Source organism: Myodes glareolus, chromosome 7 (assembly GCF_982192425.1).
Source record: "Myodes glareolus chromosome 7, mMyoGla1.1, whole genome shotgun sequence".
In the NCBI taxonomy this organism is placed as follows: Eukaryota; Metazoa; Chordata; class Mammalia; order Rodentia; family Cricetidae; genus Myodes; species Myodes glareolus.
This window is the reverse complement of record NC_142032.1, coordinates 9,745,871-9,769,170: the sequence shown is the minus strand read 5'-3', so window position 1 is coordinate 9,769,170 and position 23,300 is coordinate 9,745,871. Positions and strand designations below refer to the sequence as shown.

The 23,300-nt window shown below is 37.5% G+C and overlaps 1 pseudogene; it reads right to left on the bottom strand.

Moving 5' to 3' along the window:
• Positions 1-6,272: 6,272 nt before the first annotated feature.
• Positions 6,273-6,460, bottom strand: LOC148121292 (Nuclear RNase P; annotated as a pseudogene).
• Between the last annotated feature and the right edge of the window lie 16,840 nt (positions 6,461-23,300).

Here is a 23,300-nt window from a genome sequence, read left to right as displayed (position 1 = left end):
GTGAAGGAATCCTCAAAGACCTCCCCTACAGTGGCATTCTTCCTACACAAGGCCAGACCTACTTCAACTAGGTCACACCTCCTAAATGTGCCATTTTCTTTCAAACCACTACTTTTTACTCCCTGGTCCCCAAAGGCTTGTGGCCATATCACAATGCAAAAATGCATTTAGTTCAACTCCACTTCACAGATTTTTTGGCCAATATTCATGTTTCATATTTGAAACTATGTTTATATTCTTCATGTTTAAAAATCTAAAGTCTCTTTGCTAGCACACCTTGGTGTATACTGTCCATTTCTTTGAGTTTACTTCTCTGTAACCACACTGTCCCCTCTCTTGCAAAGCTTCTGTGAATCCCTGAAGCAAAGCAGGTCTATGTAGTCCTTGTTTGTTCCTTAATAGCACCATGGGCATATGTGTAAGTATATAAGCCACAAATCTGTGCTCAGGTGGCAGATTATTTCTTACATGACATGATTCCATATAGTAGCTTGTTTCTTACCATCTCTTAAGAGATGTAAGTTTTTTCCAATAAAATGATCTTCATTTGTTTTTATTGTCAGGCCGGTATTGTCTAATCCTACAACTGGAAACTAAGATCTAAATCACGCGAGTCACTGGGACAGGGAAATTAAGATGTACAAGAGAAAGTAACTTATATTTTTGGTTGTGAGCCTAGTTATTAATGGAAGAGACATCTCTCCAGCATGAGAAAGTAACTTTGTACAGGACAACCATTTTCTATTATTGAAGGAAAAGGAGATGTAGGCACAAGGAGAAAGCTTAGTCAGCGAAGTAACTGACATACAATGGTGATGAATTAGATATGAATTCTAATGTCCACTAAAAAACTTCATTCAGAGCTAGATATTGTGGTACACACCTTTAATCCCAGCAATTGGGAGGCAGAGGCAGGCAGATCTCTGCGAGTTTGAGATCAGCCTGATCTCCAGAGAGAATTTCAGAATAGCCAGGTCAACACAGAAAAACCGTGTCTCAAAAATAAAATCAAATAAACAAAAAGAAACTGCACGAAGACCTATGCCTGAAATTTCAGTGCCAGCAAAATGGAGACAAGAGGAAGCCTAGAACTCACAGTTCAGTTAGCCTGACCTAATTCACAAGTTCCAGGTCCCAGTGAGATATCTTGACTCAAAACAAAACAGGGAAAATGACTCCTGAACAGCAACCGGCCCTCCAGCCTCCACATGCATGCAAACACAACTGTGCCCTTGCGTGTAGATGGACACCCATATGAAGAAAGAGACACTAATAAATTCACTGTCAGTGATCATGCAAAGAAAAGTATTGGATTAGCTTTCTACTATACACAAAAGTAGATATCATGTCCATTAACAATGAATGCTGCTTCTTTCGCATTCAGGAAAGTATTGGACTTCTTGCACGCAGGTGCATATTTTTGTTTGTATGTTTTTTTTGTAAATGAAGTAGCTTTCTTGGAGCCTGAGATGATGGTTTTTGAAGATAAAAAAAATACTGGTTTGCTTAGAAAGACACTAGGCAGTGCTAAGAAGTGACTATCTCTTGGGAACAAGTCCGTAGCAAGCAAGAACTAACTTATTTGAGAATCTTTACAACACCACTTGTCATGGCTGTAATTTTACAGATGTGATCATAGTCTGATGAAGAATATATATATATATATATATATATATATATATATATATATATATATATATGTGTGTGTGTGTGTGTGTGTGTGTATACATACACATATGCACATTTATTATATGCACATATATATTCATATATATTTGAAGAATCCAGTGATCCAGAGTCACACAGATGGCACTAGCTGCACACAGTGAGTCATAAGTCAAAATGCAGACATGACTGTGAGGGAGGAACTTGCAAGGAGGAGGGGTGAGGTGTAAAATAGGTAAGAGAAAGACAGAGGGGAGAGAGAAGAGGGAAAGCCCTCCTCCCATCCCTTGATTTCTGGGAAGAGGAAACTGAAATAGCTGCCTTGGTGATATGGACCTCCAGCATGTCTAATCACATTCAGATCCACTCAACACAGTGGGAAAATGCAAGGGAATGCGATATTTCTTTAACATTCTTTAACAATCATTGATGTTTTATATCTTGAAGCATTATAGCAGTTGTCTCCTTTCTGCCAATGCAGGTTTCTTCCCAGGATTTTCAATGTCTGTCAAAAAGTGGAACAACAGGAAACCCAGGAAATTGAATATCATCACTCTTGCTTTTCAAAGAGGATGTGTATGGCAAAGATGAAGCTGGACATCAATGCTCTATCATTTTTGAATTTAGTATCAATAAGACAGTCACCTGAAGAGACTTTTTGTGAAATTTTGCTGACTCTGATGACTTACTGACCACCTATATGTGAATTTCTCAGAAATTGTACTAAGATATGTAGCCAAATTTTACCTCTATGGAAAAACACAGAAATGGTGATTTTATATTATAATGAAAATTTACAAAATAAACAGAATTACATTCCCTTAAGACAATTTATTTGAAAGTGTGGAGGCATTGCTGCAACTTCCTCTTTCTCATTAAACATTGTCATTCCTATTGCATGTTTTAGTCTTTAAAATAAGCCATCGAACATGTCAAAAAACACATATAAAATGAATTATGCAGAAAATATTAGATGTATAAAATACTTACTTTCATTGGAGTTGTTCAATATATTTCTGATAATAAAACCAAGCACACATAACTGCTCACTGCTTCCAGATCTCCTCTACAACAGCACAGCAGGACAATGTTAGTAAACTTATGCTGTCGTAGATGAACATGGACATCCCAGCATCCTGCCCATTTGTTTTTCTGTTTTCACAAATGCAATATTCGAAGAACAGTCATGAAAGATAATTTAGACTACAATGGCTCCTGGGTGTGTATAAATTCAGTGTTAACTGCCTGCATTTGACCTCACAAGTCAGTGCTTAAGATCTTCCGTAGCTACTCAATAGAATCGTTGTTGTGATTAAAGGAAACTGTGTGTGCAAAATGCCTATCCAGAATTCAAATTAGTTAGTACTGAGATAAACTCATTGGAATGAAAGACCAATTTATGAACCAGTAATAGCCCCTACATGACAATTCTACATCTTTATTTCAGTTAACGCTGTCATCTAATAGTACAGAAATTAAGGGTGCTTTATAACCAAGAACAATTTCTCTAAGCTTGTTTTCTCCATTATAAAAGTGTGTAGTTTACAGGACACTTCTGAAAATAAAAGAAGACAAATTTGTCTATGTCACTGACAGGCCTTCTTTTCCCTGTCCAAGGTTTATTCACTACTTTTTTTTCAAAAAAAAAAAAAGCACAAGCCAAACTTTAGACTCTTCCTCAGCTCCCAATAATTGGATTAGAGCACATGGCAGGAGCCTGTAAGACATCACTCGCAGGGAAATACCATCTGATGCCATGTTTCTGATTCACTGTTCAGAGAGGGAATTGAATTTCAGAAGAAGAATAGATCAAAGATAGGCAAAATAATAATATTTGATAAGGAAGGGCAAATATTCCCTCCATCATCTTCTAAGTCTTCTGTATCACAAATATAGGTATATTCAGATTTAGAATGAATAAGGCAACTAAAAAGGAATAAAAGTAATAAAAGGAAATATCCAGTGGCATCTTTGTCCAGTTTACTGCTTAAAGTGCCCCTAGCTCTCCAGATTCTGCTCACAATTATTTTATTCTTTTCAAAATCTTGGTCCTGAATCACTGCCTAAGTCAGTTTTCCTCTGGACTCTTGAACTCAGTGTAATCATGCCATTCATTAGACATTCTGGGTATCTATCTTTCTATCTATCTGTCTATCTATCTATCTATCTATCTATCTATCTATCTATATCATGTATGAATTAACTATCTATCTATCTATATCATGTATGAATTAACTATCTATCTATCTATCTATCTAACTATCTATATCATGTATGAATTAACTATCTATCTATACATAGTTTGTAGATATAAATTTTATATGCATATAAATATATATGCAAAATCTATCAGAAATAGCAGAAGATCATGCACATTACAAACTCAGAGATCAACTCTTCAGGCCTTTAATAGAGAAGGATGTTGCTCTCAGAAACATGAGCTTTCCAGAAAAGTTCACATTCCTTTGTCATACATACAATGCCAAGCACCTAACAGCTTGCTTTTGGGTTTTAATGTTCAATATGCAATAGGAAATGCATTATGTAGTGACACATAAAAGTAAATATAATGACAGCCATTTAATATAATAGTAATGTTTTATAATTATTTGTAGGTTGCACACCAACTGGTCTTTTGCACAATTTGTACCTGTAAGTTCTCTGCCTCTCTCCCTCTTGCTTGTCATTTCTCTCACATTCTTTCTTCCTTTCCCATTGCTCTCTCTCTACCCTGAGAAAGAAATGAGAAAAGAGGCTGACTAGCTAATAAATGGACAAGAGAAATTAGAGATGAGAAGAACTGGGTCAGTCCCTAACTTAAAATCAGATGTGAATCTACTTGTAAAATAATTCAGGTTATAGGCATCTTAAATGAAAAAATGACATACCTCCCCCAGAATCTATCAAATCGCAATACTATAAATTAAAATGTGATGAAATACTAGCTATCATAGATGTCTAATAATAAAGACTTTTCCTACAATATCTTTTATGAACGCACTCAAAATTCCTTCATATATAATTTGGCAGAATAAAACCACTGTGTGCTGACTACTTCCCATACATTGGTGCCCTTTATCACACAATTCTTTGCGGGGGGCCATCCTGTCCCGCAGGAATGAACGCCACCAAAAACGAGAATTCCTTCTCTGGTCACATCTTTATTTGGAGCATTCCCTTGAGGAAAATTGGGGGAAGGGACGATAGAGCAGGGACGAGAGAAAGCTTAGAGAGAGGAAGTAGGGTCCCGAGGCATCTGCTTTTAAACGGTGGAGCAGCTTGAACGCTGTCCTGATTGGTTAATGCCATTCTGCTGGTCTGAGCATGTGCAGGCAAGGGTGCAGGCAGGGTTGCTCAGCCCCACGTGGCTACCTCCAAACTGCAGGACCACCTGTGCCTCCAGGTGGCTCCCAACATCTCCCCCTAATTATTGTCTTTAAGAGCAATAAGGCAAAACTATTTTCCAATCTGGTCCCCACCTAGACGCAGCATGCCAAGGATATCTCTGCTCCCACCCATCTCCAAGGAGGGAGAAAGGCAGAATAGCCAATCTGTCAAGATTCACCTCAGTATCCAATTCTTAATTTGAACAACCATGGCATTTTGCAACCTGCCTTGAAGATACCCATAGTGCTCAGCAGAAATAGCTGACAGGATAAGAAAAACTAATGGCAAGCAGTAACTGACAAATAAGAGGTTGCACAGGGTGTTGCTCAAGTCGATGTTGTGAAACAGCTGCTCTTGACACCGCCCAGAAGGTCATCTCTGCTGTCTCCGCACGAATCTTCCACAGCAGGACACTCAGCATCCACTGGGTCATCTTTCTTCTTTACTTCTCTCGTCAGTCTTGCTGGCATCCAGATGTATGTCAGCATTCCTAGAAAAACATAAACAAAACTCTCCTCCCAAATTAACATTTAAGAGTATTAAAAACTCTCAGTGTAAAAATTCAGCACAATCAGTACTGGAAGTAGGCTGGTTTTGAACTTAGAGACTTGCATGTCTCCGTTTCAAAGAGCAAATCTTGTTTGCCTGTACCAGCAAAATTTTGAATTAAAATTAAGTGTAAAGAATGCAAGAGAAATCCTTTCTCTGGGGGAAGCTGTCACTGGTAATGTAGTCCCCCTCTATTGTTTAAAAACCAAAGCAGTTGTCACTGGGAATTGAACTCAGGACCTTTGGAAGAGCAATCAGTGCTCTTAACCTCTGAGCCATCTCTCCAGCTCCCCTATTCAGATGGAAAAACCTCTAGGTAGCATTGTTTATCTCACCAGGTGCCTCAGGCAAAAGGTCCGCCTTTCTTTGTTACCTAGGATACGTTAACCAGGTAAACATGCCTTTATTATGATAATCACGACCAGTTCTTTAAGGGAGAATGGGCGTAGCATCGATCTGGCTACTTCCTGCTGACGAAGGGACGTTGTTTAGGGGATAAATGTTTTTATCTGACTGAATTTTTGGCGACAAATGTTTTTATCTGACTGAATTTTTGGCGACCTTGGCTGAGGGCGGCAGCAGCGGACAGCGGCAGCTGCCATAGCTCCGCCTCTGAAGCCCCTTATGGCGCGCTCCGCATGGCCCCGCCCCGGGCCGTGCGCGGGCTCGCCGTTTCACCTCAGGCAATGAACTCGCACCGCCGGCTGTGAGTCTTTTTCAAGCTCCGGCGAGGGGGGGCATCCGCCCACCCGTGGAGGGGCTTCTCCTGCCCGGTCCGCCCGCGCGCAGAGCCCCGTTCTCTGGGAACTCACCTCCGCCCGCCCATGATGCTATGGAAACACAGTTTTTCCGCAGAGCCGATTCAGCTCCTCTCTGCTTTCTATGGCGCCGCTGCTCACCACGCAGCTTCCGCCTCAGTCAGGCGAGTCCGCTCAGGTGCTGAAAAAGTTCTCCAAAAACCATAGCCCCGCCAGAAGGCCTGGACATATAGCCTCTGATGTCACACGGACTTTAGCCCGCCCGCGACCTGGCTATTCGCAGGCCTCTGAGGACTCCAGCAAATTTCCCGCCAGCAACTGGTTAGCATGGCCATGCCTCCCGAACGAGCTAGCACTGGAGAGTGCAATTTTGCGTCTCCCTCCTGAGTAGCTGGGATTACAGGTGTGCACCACTGCGCCCGGCCCACTTCCGTGTTTCTAATCAGGCATTACCGCTCAAAGGCGGGCCGGCTGCCGCCAGCACTCTCAGCACGATCAAGCAGCTTGTCTTTCTCAGTCAAAAATTAAAGTTTTTTGTACGTGAGAGCCAGAGACTGAGCTCTCTTAACAAAATTAGGCGAAAATCACCTCCAAAAGCTCTGTGGCTCTTTAAGAACAGGGAAGGCAGTGATCAAGTTCGCCTCCCTACGAGACTGTTGCCTCCAGTCTCTAACAGCGAGTATGCACGGAGGAAGCCGCGGATCTCCCAACCGTAAACCTCGCTTTTTCTCAGCTCCACCTGCACTGAACTTAAGGGATTTTTCTTCCCCGTTGCTTTTTGTACCTTCTTTCAGATACCTTAACTTTGATTTTTTTTGTATTTTTTTTTTTCTATTTTAGGCCTATCCTTTGAAATTCCTTTTTACATTTCTTTTCCTCCCCTTTCTGGGGATTTCAACCGACGTCACTCACCGCTCCATGTTCTCAGAGTTCTGAAATTCAAGGCTCTCTGTGCTGGTGTCTGATCTTGGCTTTTTCTCCCGGGCTTTCTCAGGGTCCCCCGGCGTAGTTGTCAGGGTCCCTCAGCGTCCGGGGTTTCGAGCACCAGTTGCGGGGGGCCATCCTGTCCCGCAGGAATGAACGCCACCAAAAACGAGAATTCCTTCTCTGGTCACATCTTTATTTGGAGCATTCCCTTGAGGAAAATTGGGGGAAGGGACGATAGAGCAGGGACGAGAGAAAGCTTAGAGAGAGGAAGTAGGGTCCCGAGGCATCTGCTTTTAAACGGTGGAGCAGCTTGAACGCTGTCCTGATTGGTTAATGCCATTCTGCTGGTCTGAGCATGTGCAGGCAAGGGTGCAGGCAGGGTTGCTCAGCCCCACGTGGCTACCTCCAAACTGCAGGACCACCTGTGCCTCCAGGTGGCTCCCAACAATTCTTTTACCTATAACCCCACCTATTCAATTCTAGGCTCTCCTGAATAGATCCCTGCTTTCAATAATCTTCAAACAATAGCTTTACATATCCAAATTTTATCATAATTGTGAGTTTCCCTGTGCTCTCCAACCAGACCATAAATCCTTTCAACGTCTCAACTTGCTGCTTAACTCCTTTATGTACCAAATACTATGTATAATGAGCTGACACTTAAGTTCATGAGAATTTTGTATATATTACTTAGTGCATTAGTTGGAGGAATAACAATATTTTTCAAAATGGACAAGTACATAAAATCATTGTGAGTGTTTCTCTGTGGATAAAAATACAAAATAAATGCTTACACACACACACACTATTTGATCTGTTCAAAGAGGAAATGTTATCATTTGTGATAAAATGGAAAGTATTGGATGAAATTATGCTAATAAATCAGTAACAGCTGATACATTTCAGATAACCACCCATACATGCCAAATTTAAAAGTAAAAAATTCCTGAAAGTAGATGGTTATAATAGTGGTCCTCAAAATTTGAAGATAAAGACATAGAGAATGAAAAGGTAACGAGCAAGGACTATAAATTTTCAGGCACAAAAAATAAGAGGTTGAGATCTATGATGCAATATGCTTACTATAGTTAAAAACAATGAAATAAATATCTTACAATTTTAAAAACGGATTTTAGATATCTTCACTGTAAACATTTTAAGCAGTTAATGTGATAGATGAATTAGCTTGATATAAGCATTACATACATCTATCAAAATATCTATCATATTGCATTGTCCATAAATGTCTACAAATGTTATTCACAAAAAACTTAAAAGCATTGAATAAAGAATTGAAATTCAGAAAAACATGCAAATATGAATATATATATGGCTAGACCCTGATAAACATAAAAACAAAAGATAGAAAGAAAGACAAATAAGATAGACAGATAGACAGACAGGTAAATAGATAGATAGATGGTAGGTAGATAGATAGATAGATAAATAGATAGATAGATGATAGACAGATAGATAGATAGATAGATAGACAGACAGACAGATAGATAGATAGATAGATAGATGATAGACAGATAGATGGTAGATAGAATAATAATACAAAGAGATATAAATATTGTATAGACTTAGTCACTGTTTTTACTAATTGCTAAAGGATGGCAGAGCAAAGAAGGAATGCAGCACTTCACAGTGTATATGACTATCTGACCATCTACCTATAACTACATAATTTCTCACTGCTCCTTGCTTGCTAATTTTTATTCTATTTTTCCACTGATTGTTGGCAGCTTTAAAAGCTGTCAACATAAGTCTACTCTTTCAAAATTGACATATTCCCATCAATGTAGAAAAGTTGAAATGATATTTGTTACACAAAAGACTATAACTGGGTATGATGATGCAAAATTGTAACTCCAGGTCTGGAAGACAGTCTTAGATCATTCTTGTGACTGTCCTGTAGCCATCTTTTCCCTGTAAAGTTTCAGGCCATCAAAAAACCCATTCTTACACTTGAAAGAACATTAATTCCTCACATATACAGTACACACACACACACACACACACACACACACACACACACACATATATATATATATATATATATATATATATATAGAGAGAGAGAGAGAGAGAGAGAGAGAGAGAGAGAGAGAACAAGAACAAGAGCTAGAAGTATAGACCTTGTATGCCCTGGTTACTCTGTGAGAAACCATCCTATTTTTCTCTCTGGTTGGCAGAGGTGGCACAGAAATAGCTCCTGCTTTGGAGCTTGAATATTTTTTAAATTCAAGGAGCAAGGGAAATTTGTCTTGATCCGTTGTTAGCATTTAAGTTCAAAATGCCATCCTAGGTTATTCTCTTCCAGACAGGGTTGTAGTAATTTGAGAGCTTTTTAAGGCACGATATTCTGCCAATTAATTTTTAAAGGCAGACTCTCCACCATAGGCAGAACGGTCTTCACTTAAATTCTACTTCACACACTACACTATCACTTCTTTTAGTTCCAGGATAAACGGAACAATCAGATTGTCACGATCTGACACTCTGATACATGAACTCTCTGGTCTTTGGCATAACAGTCAGGCAATATTCTGCTATTTTATATAGATTTCCCTCATTGCTAGAATGCAGAACTATAATATTACACAGGTTTACAAATACTGAAGCCCTTGCTGTCCCTAGAGTCACTCTAGTCCTGGGATTGGGAGTAGGATACTAGGGGAAATAAAACCAAAGCTTCAGACAACAGCACTCAAGGATGATCTCAGTAAACCTGAAATAATTCAGGCACATCAGAGATCCAAGGCAAAGATGGTAACTTATGGAATTAATGTAATTAATGCAATGTTTGTATAGTTATGTATTTGCCAGAGAGCAGGAGTCATTAGAGAAAGAATGGTGGTCTCTACATGTGCTTTTGAGGCAAAGTGCAGGGCAAGGAAAAACATGATCTTAAAATATTCCTTTGGGACCATTTTTTTGTCAAATAAATCTAAAGGACTATAGCATAGACTGAATAACTGCTCTGGTTTGATCAACAGTCACTTGACCACCATTTTTAAAATTAGCCCTCTGTCACTTTCTTGATAACAACACATTTTCAGTATCAATTGATACTAACAAGTAAAGAGATATGTTGCCCTACTCTTGCCTTCATTCATTGTAACATGGGTTGGTAATAGGAAATTAGTATATCTCATCTGATTGGCTGAGGAACACACATGCAACTCACATGTAGAAAGTCTGAGTCCAAGAGATTTGTTTTTCATAATGTTTTGTAAGAATTGTTTTGAAAAAAAACATTTCTTTAGCTCACTTACTACTAATGTGATCCAAATCTTGATCTGGTGGAGTCATTGTTGGGTGCAGACCAGAACAGAGAGATAAACAGGAATCTTTGAAACTTTTCTCTATTTAAATTCTGTCTTTTGGCAAGTAGATAGCTTTGCATTAGGTTTATTCAACCATTGATCCATACCTCTTAGTAAATTCATGGACTTCTTGCTGACGATGTCTGAAGCTTAGAGGGATGAATGTTACCTTCATGTTCTTGCTAAGTATTCAACATCTCTTTGTAAAGTACACAATTCACCACTTAGCAGAAGTTTGGAAGACTCTTTCCTCATCTTGCTGAAATTGTTTATTCAGTTTGCCAGAATATCTACACTCCACATCCTTATCACCTTCCTCCAGGATCTTTAAGTGTCTCTGACCTCCCACAGCCTCCTCTCAGGATTAAGTTTCCTGTCCCCACATTCTAATGCCTCGAGTTAATGAACTGAGTATTTGATTTTCTCCTTTCACTCAACAACACAGATTTTTCTCTTCACCTAAAACAAACTTGATAACCTGTCATATGGAAAATGACCTCTATAAATTCATTTTTTTAATCTCTAACTTCACTACTCACAGCATATACTACTATCTTCCATATCACAGATTTTGAAAAAGTTCCTAATGGAAGAAATAACTTTTCATTTCTGAGATGCAAAGTCTCATGAGATCTTCATGTAGTAACAATGGATGGTGACCAGACACTTGATTGCACTTTCTGCCAATTAGAGGCATTTCTCTGGAAGACATTCCATTGCGACAAACAGAATTTCAAACTAAAATGGTTTCAGAGAGGTTTTAAATAGCATAATACCTACAGTAAAACAAATGTTGACCTCTCAAACTGAAGGCCATTTTATAATTACTCCATGTACAAATAGTCCAGCATCTTGGATATTGACAGACTGTGGTGACATTTTTTTCTAAAAATATCTCTCAGTTTCAAAGAATGGAACTCTTTCCAGACCTTGAGTCAAGTTAATACTGTCTTATAATTATTTAAGTATGTACTTAACATGTTATTCTACTTTGTATTCAGTCTGATTAAGTTTTACCCACCTGAAGAGAATGATACCAATTACCATAATATACTTTGGGGCTTCTTATGTAATCAACATCTATAACCTAAGGTAAATGTACAACTTTAATATTAAATTATGTAGACCTCCAAGTCCCTAAAAAAACAACAATGAGTATTTGTATTTGTGTATTTGTGTGTGTATTTACAATTTGCTGAAAGAAGTCAACAGGTTGGAAGCGACACTCAGTAACAAATATTTCATAAATGTTTAAAGCAACATGAGATTTTAGGTTGGTAACATCTCTTGTGACTTTTGAGTGGTTCAGCATCAGTTGAAGTCAGTTAAATATTGTAAAACTCTATTAATGATTTGCTGTAAAAATATTTCATTTCTACTGGGTGATGGTCCTTTAATCTCAGAAGCAAGTGAATCTCTGAGGTCAAGAACAATATGATATACACAACAAGATTTTGGACACCAAGGACTACACAGAGAAGCTCTATCTTGTTAAACAAAAATAGTAAACAAACACACAAACAAAGACTATCTCATGTCCTTCCCACACAATGTTTTATGTGTTGTTTAATAAAGACAGAACAAAGGGTCAGGCACAGATTCAGACACAAGCAATGAGGCAGCAACAGGAGCAGAGAGAGACAATTCAGATGCACGTAGCACAGAGAGGTGGAAGACACAGGGAAAGAAGTGGAGAATGTGAATTCAGTTCACTCTTGATTAGGAAGTTATTTGTTTCCATTGTTTAATGCAATATCAAGACAACATAGCTTTAAAAATTGTACTAAGTCTTTTTCTGCCCTACCAGTTAGCTTCCAAATAACAGCACAGACACTTCCTATTAATTATGAAAGCATGGTTTACAGCTTACACTTGTTCCTAACTGTATCTTATAACATGAATTAAGCCATATTATATTAATCTATATTCTACCACATAGCTTTACTTTTATTCCATCTTGTACCTCCTGTTTTGTTCCCATGTGTCCTGGCATCTCCTCCATGCATAGATTCCCCCTCTTCTTCTCTCTGCACAGATATTCTACCTATCTCTCCTACTTAGCTATTGGCCATTCATCTTTTTATTACCCCAAACACATCAAAACTTCTTCACAGTGTACAAACATCTCACAACATAAAACATTTTATTTATTCTTTAATAGTTTTATACATGCATGTAATAGATCATGTTCATACACAACCCCCTCATTTATTTTTTCCAGTTCTTCCTAGTCTCCTAACATGTTGACCTCATAAATTGATGTCCTTTTCTTTAATTGCTCAACCAGGCATCTGTATCAAACCCCCTTCCTAATGATCAGAGAACATCATAGAAGAGGAGAAAGATAGCTTATGAGAACTAGAGGACTAGGAGGAGGGTGTGAAACATTGCCTGCTGGAGTACTGGACTCATGAAGTCACAGTAACTGTGGCTACATGCTGAAGACATGTACAAGATCAAGGCAGTTGAAATTCCATCATAGATATGGAAGAAGTTCTACAGGCTCCACCCTTTAAAAACTATTGGATATTTACAGTTGCTAAAAGATAGATGATCACTATTCCTTTAGAATTTGTCACTGTCAGAATCTTTATGTTGTAGTAGAAAGTCCTACATCAATGCACATTTTCTATCAGCAATTGGAATTAGTATTTTATTAAAAATTAGACAGAAGGCTGGGAAAGAGATATGGGGATTTGAAGGTGGAAGTATGGGGGCTGTAAATATTATCATTTCCATTACACACTTGTATAACATTCTCATGTATAATTTTTAAAATTTTGTTACATATTGAACTTAATTTTTAAAACTGTTTTCATTATTTTATGCATGAGTAGTAAATTCCTATCATTTGCACCCCTCCAATTCATTCCTTGTTTTCCCACTCACTTTCATAGCCATAATGACTGATTTTTCTCTTATTTTCGCTAGAATTATTTAAAACCATAACTTAACAATGCATCAGAAAGTAAAAATTTTATACCTGTCCTAAGTAATCATTTTTCATATTCCAGAAATCAAAGTAGTTGTTTTCAATATATTCAAAATATAAACTCAATTTTTTCTATAAATGAGTTTTTGAAAATATATTGTAAGCTTATAGATGGAATTGTTGTTTATGTGAGATTTCTCTCTGTATGCTATGAGTATGTTTTAATACCATTGGTTAATAAAGAAACTGTTTGGCCTATAGCAGAACAGAATATTGTAAGATGGGAAGTCCAAGCAGAGATAGAAGAGAAAGCAGACAGAGTAAGGCAGATGTCATGTAGCTGCCAAAGAAGAAAGACACCGGAACCTCACCAGTAGGGCACAGCCTCGTGGTGATGAGCAGATTAATAGAAATGGATTAATTTAAGATATAAGAGAAATATATCTGAGTTATCAGCCAAAAAGTATTGAAATTAGTATAGTTTTGTGTGATTATTTGGATCTGGGCAGCCAGGTAACCAGCATGCAGTTTCCATTTAGAGTTTTCATCTCTTTGATATAGTTATGATTCCTGATATAGATAGTGGAATTCCTCTGGGAACCTTTAGAACACTCCTTAACTTTGCAAACACAGTGAAGGTTGATATTGCAAGGCAAAGGTATTGTGATTGGGGCATGTTGTTTTTAGGATGAATTCATTAGTGGGCCTGGGCTTTATTCACATCTCTTCTTGTTCTTCCATTTCCAGAAATACTTTGTCAGACAGTAAAAGCATGAGTGAACTCAGTAGATCTAGACATACAACATGAACACTATGTGTGTGTGATTCAGTAGGCATTTTCCTATGAAGAACATTTGGATGTACTTACATTGTGCTTTCTTAAGTAGGGTTGAAATTCCTGACTGAAATAAGCTCCCGTAGAACTTTTCAATCTAATGTCATTATTATTTTGTTTTTCTAAAATCTAATGTCATTATTATTTTGTTTTTCCTTAAAAAACAGACTACTTTAGCATAAATAAGTATGTAGAGATAAATAGAATAAACCATTCTGATGAACTTGAAAATATATTATAACTTTTAAAAATGGGAAAAAGAATTCTGTAAAAGCTGCCATAAGTAGTTATATCTACCAAAAAGCCTCGAACTATTTGGTCAAGGAAGCTATAGAGGCTGTAACTACAAAACTTTCTATGATAATCTTATTTGTCATACATGCAATCTAGTTTTTAGTTAAATTTATACAATCTAGAGTTATTTGGGAAGAACTTGAATTGAGAAAATGCTTCTATCCAGATTTCCTGTAATCAAATCTACAGGTGCACTCCTGAGAAGATGCTCTTGAGTTATATAAGAGTCTAGGTGGAGCAAACCATAAGGAGCATGCCAGCAGGCAGCAATTCTTTGTGGTCTCTGCTTCCGCTCCTGCCTTGAGCTCCTGCACTGAGTTTACTCCGTGTTGCCCTGGAACCTGAGATTTTTAAAGCTGAAATAAACTCTTCCTTCCATGAGTTTCTTCCGGTCAGGGTGTTTTATCAGAGCAATAGAAACCCTAAGTAAGATAAGACATCTAATGGCATTTAGCCATAATCACTTTATATCAAATTTCTTCAACGTAGAATACCATAATCCGCTACGCCACACTAGATAGATAAGAAAGTTAATGTATAAACCACCTATAAACATTTCTTCCTCCTGCTTTTAGGGTCTCTTTTTGGTACCATATCACTGTCATACCAAAAACTGTCGTGAGAGTTTACGTTTTCCTGTAGTAATAGTCTCTTAGCTGAATACTGAATTTTATAACTTATTGAAACATTAATTAACAAGTCTAGTGCTTATAATAATTCTATGGTAAATAATATACACTTTATTTTTTCTACTTTAGGAAATAAAATAGGGATAAAAAGTTTAAAAACCAACTCAGTGACCATTATTTGGTCACTAAAATGTGAAAATTACGATGGGGAGATACAATTTTAACCAGAGAACTTGAGTTTGATTAAATTTGATGCCAAAATGTATGCCTCAGAAAAAGTTAATTCATAGATACTTGGAAGACTGCGAGGAAAAAATGGTTAATAAAATCTTTCCCTAAATTAGTACTCTCAGATTCTTTGCCATTATAAAATGTCTCTCCAAACTCCCAAGGAGTTTTAATCTGCCATTTAAGAGATGAAAGCCATATAGTTTAACCCATAAATTCGATCTTTACTCACTCAGCATTCACATGACACCAAAGAAGCATAGGCAAAAGAACCATAGGCAAAAGAACCATAGAACCCATGACATATACCATAGAACCCATGACATATACCATAGAATCCATGACATATATCAGAAGCCCATGACATATACCATGGAAGAAGACATTAGTTTCTAATACTTTTTATATTTGACATTGCCCTTAAGCAACATTATATGATGCTTTAAAAGCTATATAAATAGAATGGGAACAAGTGTCCTTGGGTACTAGAATATTACCAGACAGTTTTAGATATTTGAAAACAATGCTCAGTGTTAGCATCTTGTGTAGTTTTGTGTCACAATATGTAATGATTGATCATACCAACAAGAAACTTTTTCACTAGGACATATGATCAAAGCAGTGCTTCCCTCTGTCTTAAGAGACATGGTTTCTTCCAGAGAAAAAGAAATGTTCCCTAGAGTTCTTAATCAGGAAAAAACAGTCTTTAGATATTTCTTTCAAAAATAGGAATATTTTGAAAGAATATTTGAATAATTGTTAATTCAAATGAAGGTCTTGTCAAAGGTGTTTCACCCATCTTTCAATGGAAACCCAGAGAGATATTCTTAGCACAGTGGAAACACGAATAATGATCCAGATTAACACTTAGGAATGCTAAGATTCCTCTTTGCAAAAATATTCATAAATATGCATTGATGTGGCACCAGTTGTATTCTCCCACCATATTTGAATATTTTATTATATTATCTCCTCGGATGCTGTAATTGTAGTCTAATAATTCTGGAAGATTCAAGTCACTCAGTTTGCAAGAGATGCATTTAAGATACCACAATCTTTGTTCTCCTTTATTGACTTAATTATGAAACAACCTCACATTTCCTGAGTTACAAAATAAAAGAAGTTTCAGTGTAACACTGTTGAAAGGACTCTGGGCTCTGAAACAGGGATTATGAGAATTTGGCCAGAACCCTGAAAAGGCAGAACTAAAGAAAATAATTGGAACTGAAAAAACAAACCAGCATACAGAAGAGTAAGAGGGAAGCCTTCCTGGGGCATTTCTATCTCCCTGGTGCAGACTTCAACATATCTTATCTGATGTTCAAAGCTCAGTGCCAATTTGATGAGATCTCATGCTGGAGTAGAGGAGTCTCTTTCAAAGAAACTTCAATTCTCTTCTGTGGAAACACAGAAGGTAGATTTAGCAGTATACAGATGATTTTCAGCAGAGGGAGGAAAACACGTCGACGGTCAGAATGTTACATAAAGCAGTTAGAGGAAGACAGAGGAAATGCTCATCTTTGGTTACACAACAGTTAAAGTCTAACCTGATGTCCATGAGACCTTGTCTCAAAACAAAGCCATAAAGAATCCACTGAAGAGAGTGATTTTCTCAACAGCTAAAATACACCAAAAGGTTTGTCCATGTTAAGTAAAGAATTTTAGATAAATAGATAATACTAATACACACGCACAACACATATCCACACAATTGGGCATATGTATATATATGCAAACAAAATATGTAAAGCAAATCCATAGCATTATAGCATTTAGACACAGGAGCTGAACTTAAAGAACAAATTATTTCATAGAAAATAACACAAGGATTATGGGCTTCTGCCTCTTTATGAGATTGACAAATAACCAGCAACAGAACAGGAGAATAGTTGGTGATGGTTTTGGCATGTATCCTAGCATTATTTCTATTTGCATGATTCCCCAATATCAAGTATAATGTCAGTCAGTTTACACAAACTATCTCGTAGAAATCAGATTTACATTGCCACGCCTGCATTGCAGAAAGGATTTAAATGCAATTCCATTCATGGCAAACTTTTTACTAGTATTTCTACACTATAATTTGCCACAGAGATGTCTCTCAAGGCCTATACATAGGACAGTTCACAACACCTTGGGAACAAATTAGATGTAACAGCCATAATAGGCCCATAGGAATAAGGGTGATTTGAAAACCACTTCATGGACAAAAAAAGTTTCTTTAAAAGGTGAATGATTTGTCATTGAACTACAATGTGTCGAAATTATGCTACATTGTCATTGTGTAATCAGGGAACTGTCTGTGACTTCCTATTGCTTTGGAAATTTAGAACAGGGTTAATGGCTAATTGTTCTGGTGAGATGAATTTGACTTGTTATAGAAAAGAAGCAATGATTTCAGAAGGCAGTCAAAATAGTAGTCGCTGACTCTGCATAAGAGTATAACATCTCCCACTGGGAATTCAAGGAACAACTCTGGGAGACATGTGTTAAGACTTCCACACAGAAATGTCAGAAATCAATTTCTGTCCATTAATTCATCTATTCCTCATGTTACTGATCAAAATTCGAGGTTCTACAAAACACTGGGTTTCTTCAACAGTACACACAAAGTCAGATGACAGTCATGAGGGTAGGTCAATTATCATTGAACTAATTGATCACTCTGATTTTCTTTATGTAATGACTTCTGTAAATTTCACACTAATGCTCTCCATAAATATTTCCAATAAAGTAGTGAGAATAGGAATGAACTTTTCAAATTCTAGCCATGATATTCTTGACTATTCATATTCATAACATTTAACAAAATAAATATGTTTACCCATATATCTTTAGCATTTTATTTCTGTGGAATTTTATTTAAAATTGCTAAAATTAAATATAAAGATGTGGCATAATTATAAAATCCACTAACTAGAGACTGAGTCCAGTACTAAGGTGCCATTATTTTTCACTACTACTAGGTAATTAACTTAACTAAAATAAGGATATATATATATATATATATATATATATATATATATATATGTGTGTGTGTGTGTGTGTGTCATATATAATATATATATGATAGATAAATAATATATATGATATATATTATAACATATAAATGTTTTTAAATTTCTATCTCATAAACTCCAATGTCCTCTGTATACACTAATATTGCTTTCTAAATTCTCATTCATTATGATCTGAATAATTTGTTTTTTCTCTGAAACCTACTCTTATGTTTTATCACCCTCCTCTGATAAAGCTAACAAAAAGTAATAAACTGAATAATACTCAATCATTAATGTTGTTCATCTTATCACTTAGGTGTCTTCTGAATTTATAATGACCTTGCCTGGACATTGCCATTTCCCTAACCAGTTCCTCTTGGCAACCCCACTCACAAGGTACTTTTTCATCTCCTTACCATCTCCTTTAGTTGCTACAAGCCGCAGCATCATGCATAATTATTCAGCCATCTTTTCACAAGCGACTTATCAGAACCAAGGGATTTGGTAAAGACTACACCGAAAGTCAAGACTTTTTGGCGTTATTGTTTTAGGAATAAAGTGGCTGTCCTTTCCTGTAGATTGTCACTGTGGCTAACTCTCTTTCTGTTACAAATTTAAGAATTAATTCTCACAGTTCAGAACTGTTTCATGAAAACAGTTTCCCACTGCCAGGCCTTCATTCCTCTCTCCTAAGTAAGTGCAGAGATTTGCCTTCCTGCAGTTACCTTTATTAGCAGACATTCGGTATATTCACAGATCTCCAAGGACATAGAATACTACCTGCCCAAAGCTGCTGTTCTGGTTTTACCCCCACTTAAAAGATTCCTAACTCCTTAAACTCACTGTCACCTCAGTTTACTGAAGATTTTAGTTCATGACTCTCAAGGACAGCAGAAAAGATGACTAACTGCAACACAGAGAAAGACCCGCAACACCCTAGACCAGAAGAGGGCATAACAGCATAGTCTGGAACTTACAATTAGAGGCCTGGGGCTCTTCTTCCCTTAGAGCAGTAAGTACAACTCCAGACCTAGGCCCATAGAAATTACAGTGTATAATGTATATGCTATCTGATCAGGAGACATCAGCTTCTACCTTACTGTCTAAGTAGACTGTTTAAGCCTGGTTACCTGGTAGCCTCTATGCTTGCTGGAAGAAAAGTAGCAGCATGCTGATTTAAACATTCCATGTCCAATTCATAATTTTGATGAAAATAAACGTTTTTACTTTTTACTAACCACCTAATATTTTAGAATGGTGCACTAATCTTCTCCTCTAGAATTCCCTGATGATTTAATTCCATTTCTCAACTAACTTTATCCATTAAGGAGTTCACCAGACTTGTACTAGCCACTCCCACGGATTTGTGTGAGTGTGTGTGTGTGTGTGTGTGTGTGTGTGTGTGTGTGTGTATACGTGCATATATATGACCGGGAATGTTTGTAACAGAGAGAACTGAGAACAGTGTAGAACAAAGAACAAGAGAGTGCAAGGAATAACTGATAGAAATGAGAAAGAGAAAGAAGAAGAAAAAAACCGGTTGGATGATTCCTGCCGTGAGTAGATTTCTTACCCCTTAGATCTCTACCCTCAGATTTCTAAACCCCCTTTAGCTCATACTAGTGTCTTTAATTGAACCCTGAAAGGGATTCTTAAAGGCTAAAACTTTTAAGGCCCCCATTATTTAAAGACTGAGGAAGTCTTTATCACATCTAATTTCCTATACTAAAAGCATTGTATTGGATGTATAGAATAAATTATTGTCTTTCACACATCATGATTAAAGCTTGCCCTTCCTCTCTTTGTTTGTCCTATCCTTGATGCCTGTTGTCTGAATGCTGATAAAAAGCTTCTCCTCTACAATTCTTGTTTCAAATGATAACATCCAATGTAACCATATTAAGAAATGTGGATTTGACAGGTGATTAAATCCCATAGGTTCCACCGCAATGACTATGATTTGTACCTTTACAAAATAGCTTGGATAGCTTCCATTTTCTTATGTGAGGCCTCATAAAATGTTCCATCTTGGACATATTTGTTGGTCCCTCACTAGACACCAAACTGCTTCTGCCTTGCTATTGACTTTCCAGCATTCATAGTTGTATGCAATAAGGATTTTTTTAATTATCATGTCTAAGAAACTTTATTGTATCTGAAATTGTCTGAAACACCATTAAAAATTACAAGAAGTTTAGGACGGTGACCTGAAATCTGCTGTTTGCTCACATGCAACACAAATAAGAAATATGTACTGAGCTGAATTTGCAGGGGAGAGAATTGTGGAAACATTTTGACATGGAAGAAAGTCCTGATGTCAATATTTTTTTGCAGCTGGCTACCTGAGTCTGCTGATAGGTTTTTAAAAGTCAGGACAGATTGAAAACTTCATTTGCTCTCAACGGAGCAATGGTAAATGAAAAGCATGCATTCTTCTGAGAGGATACTCTGGGTGCAGGGCTGAAGGTCAAGAGAATATCACCACCATCCTTGCTCACACTGCAGGGAGTGATAAACCATTCATCTCTGTGCATATGTAAGTATATAAATGAGTATATAAATAACAGCATATGTAGATATGCTTCTTGAAGCATCTCATAGTTATGTTGCCCTTTTACCTTCCCGTTTAAGTCTGTCTCTCCTTCATGATACTAAACATGCTATAATAAACAGTGCTGTGAACAACACACACACACACACACACACACACACTAGCACAGGGTCTTACTATGTGCCACATTTTCTGTCTTGGAACTTGCTATATAAACCAGGATTGGCTTAAACTTATGGAGTCAACATGCCTCTTTATTGCTGAGAGTAAAAAATGTATCACCACATCTGACATCTGTGATATACATATTTTCATAAGTCTATTTTTAGCACTAGGCTTGCTAGGTGTTATGCCAAAACAAGACTGTGTTAAATACTTTTATCCCTTTGACTCTTAATTCATTGTCTGATACAGGATAACCATTCAACTATATTTTTTGAATTAATTGAATTAGTTTGTCTAGTGTACCACCACTTAAATTATATGAAAGGCATACCACTAATGACTGAGTCACTAACCTACTTATTATCAAGAGGATAAGGATGACTGTAACATGAGGGCCGGCTTGTTGGGGTTTCTGTCCCACCCAGTACCCCAACAAGCCAGTAAGTCCCAAAGAAAATCACACGGAGTCTACATTAGGTTATAAACTGATTGGCCCATTAGGTCAGGCTTCTTGTTAACTCTTATAACATATATTACCCCATTATCCTTATCTATGTTAGCCACATGGGCTCAGTACCTTTCTCAGTGTGACAGCTTACATGTTGCCTCTTCAGTGGTCTGCAGGAATGGCAGAGGAACCTCCCTGCTTCCCAGAATTCTCCTGTTCTCATTGCATCACCTCTACTTCCTGTCTTGTTTTCCCGCCTATACTGCCTGCCTGGCCAATCAGCGTTTTATTAAAATATGATTGACAGAATACAGACAATTCTCCCACATCATTTCCCTCTTTTTTTTTTTAAACAAAGAAAATACCCATAGTCCATTTGTGGGCGTAGTATTTCAGGCTACTTCCTGCTGGTTGGGGGCACTGATAATCGTATAGGGACCTAAAGAAAATTTAGAGTTATAATCAAGTTCTGACTGGAGTATCCTGTGAGTCTTGATCATCTCAGGCAGCAGTCTTGAACCTGCTCTGGATGAAGAACTCAGACATCCGGGCCATCTATTCCTGTCGGAGATTTTTCAGGGGGCCTCCCTTGGTCAAAGGTGATTTTTCTTAACTCTGAATAAATCCAGAGCCTCTTGTTTTCTGTGGAAACAAAAGCAGAATCTCTTCTCCAAAGTAGCATACCTTTTGACTTCAGTTTTGAAGCCAAGGTATTTTCAAAATATCTATATTGGATTAATTCAGCAGCATTTATAAGCAAATATTTTTTAGCAGCTGTTGCTCCTTCCTCAGCATTCAAACAATTCAAAGAGAGCATAATAACATACAGTATCAAGATTCTCTGTGTATTTTCCATCTTTATGTGGCTTTATTTCAACCTCTATTTCTTTTATTTTTACTTTTAACTTTTTGAGACAGGTTCTCTGTATATCTTTGTCCTGGAATAACTCTGTAGACCAGGCTGTCCTTGAACTCACAGAGATCTGCTTGTCTCTACCTCCCCAGTACTGGGATTAAAGGCGTGTGCTACCACACTTTGAACTCACAGAGATCTTCTGTAACTGCCTCCCAGGCATTGGATTTAAAGGTGTGTGCTACCACACCTTGAAGTCACAGAGGTCAATGTACCTCTGCCCCTTGAAGTCACAGAGGTCAATATGCCTCTGCCTCCCAGGCATTGGGATTAAAGGTGTGTACCACCACACCCTATATCTCCCTTTCTTTCTTTTTTATTTTTAATGACTTTAACCTTTTAGCCTGCATATATTTTTAATATACTGTAAACCATGTAGAGGTTTTCTTTGTCTTTAAATCTCTTTTTACTGTATATCTCTCTTTTTCTGACCACATGAGTCTTTAATTTACCAAGCAATATCGGTAGGACTAAAGCCGTGGCTTTGACAGCTAGATCAAGCCCATTCCTTAGCTTTCCAGCATCATGGCTGAGATACCAGCCAGAGCTGTGTTCACTGCCACAACTCTATGGCGTTTCAAGGTCCTTGCTAGCAAGCAAGCTGCAGCATTCTGCTCACAGACCACACTCAGTCGGACTGCCTGCCTGAAAGAGTCAGAGATTGCCTTGGCAGGACATCCCAGAAAGCCGA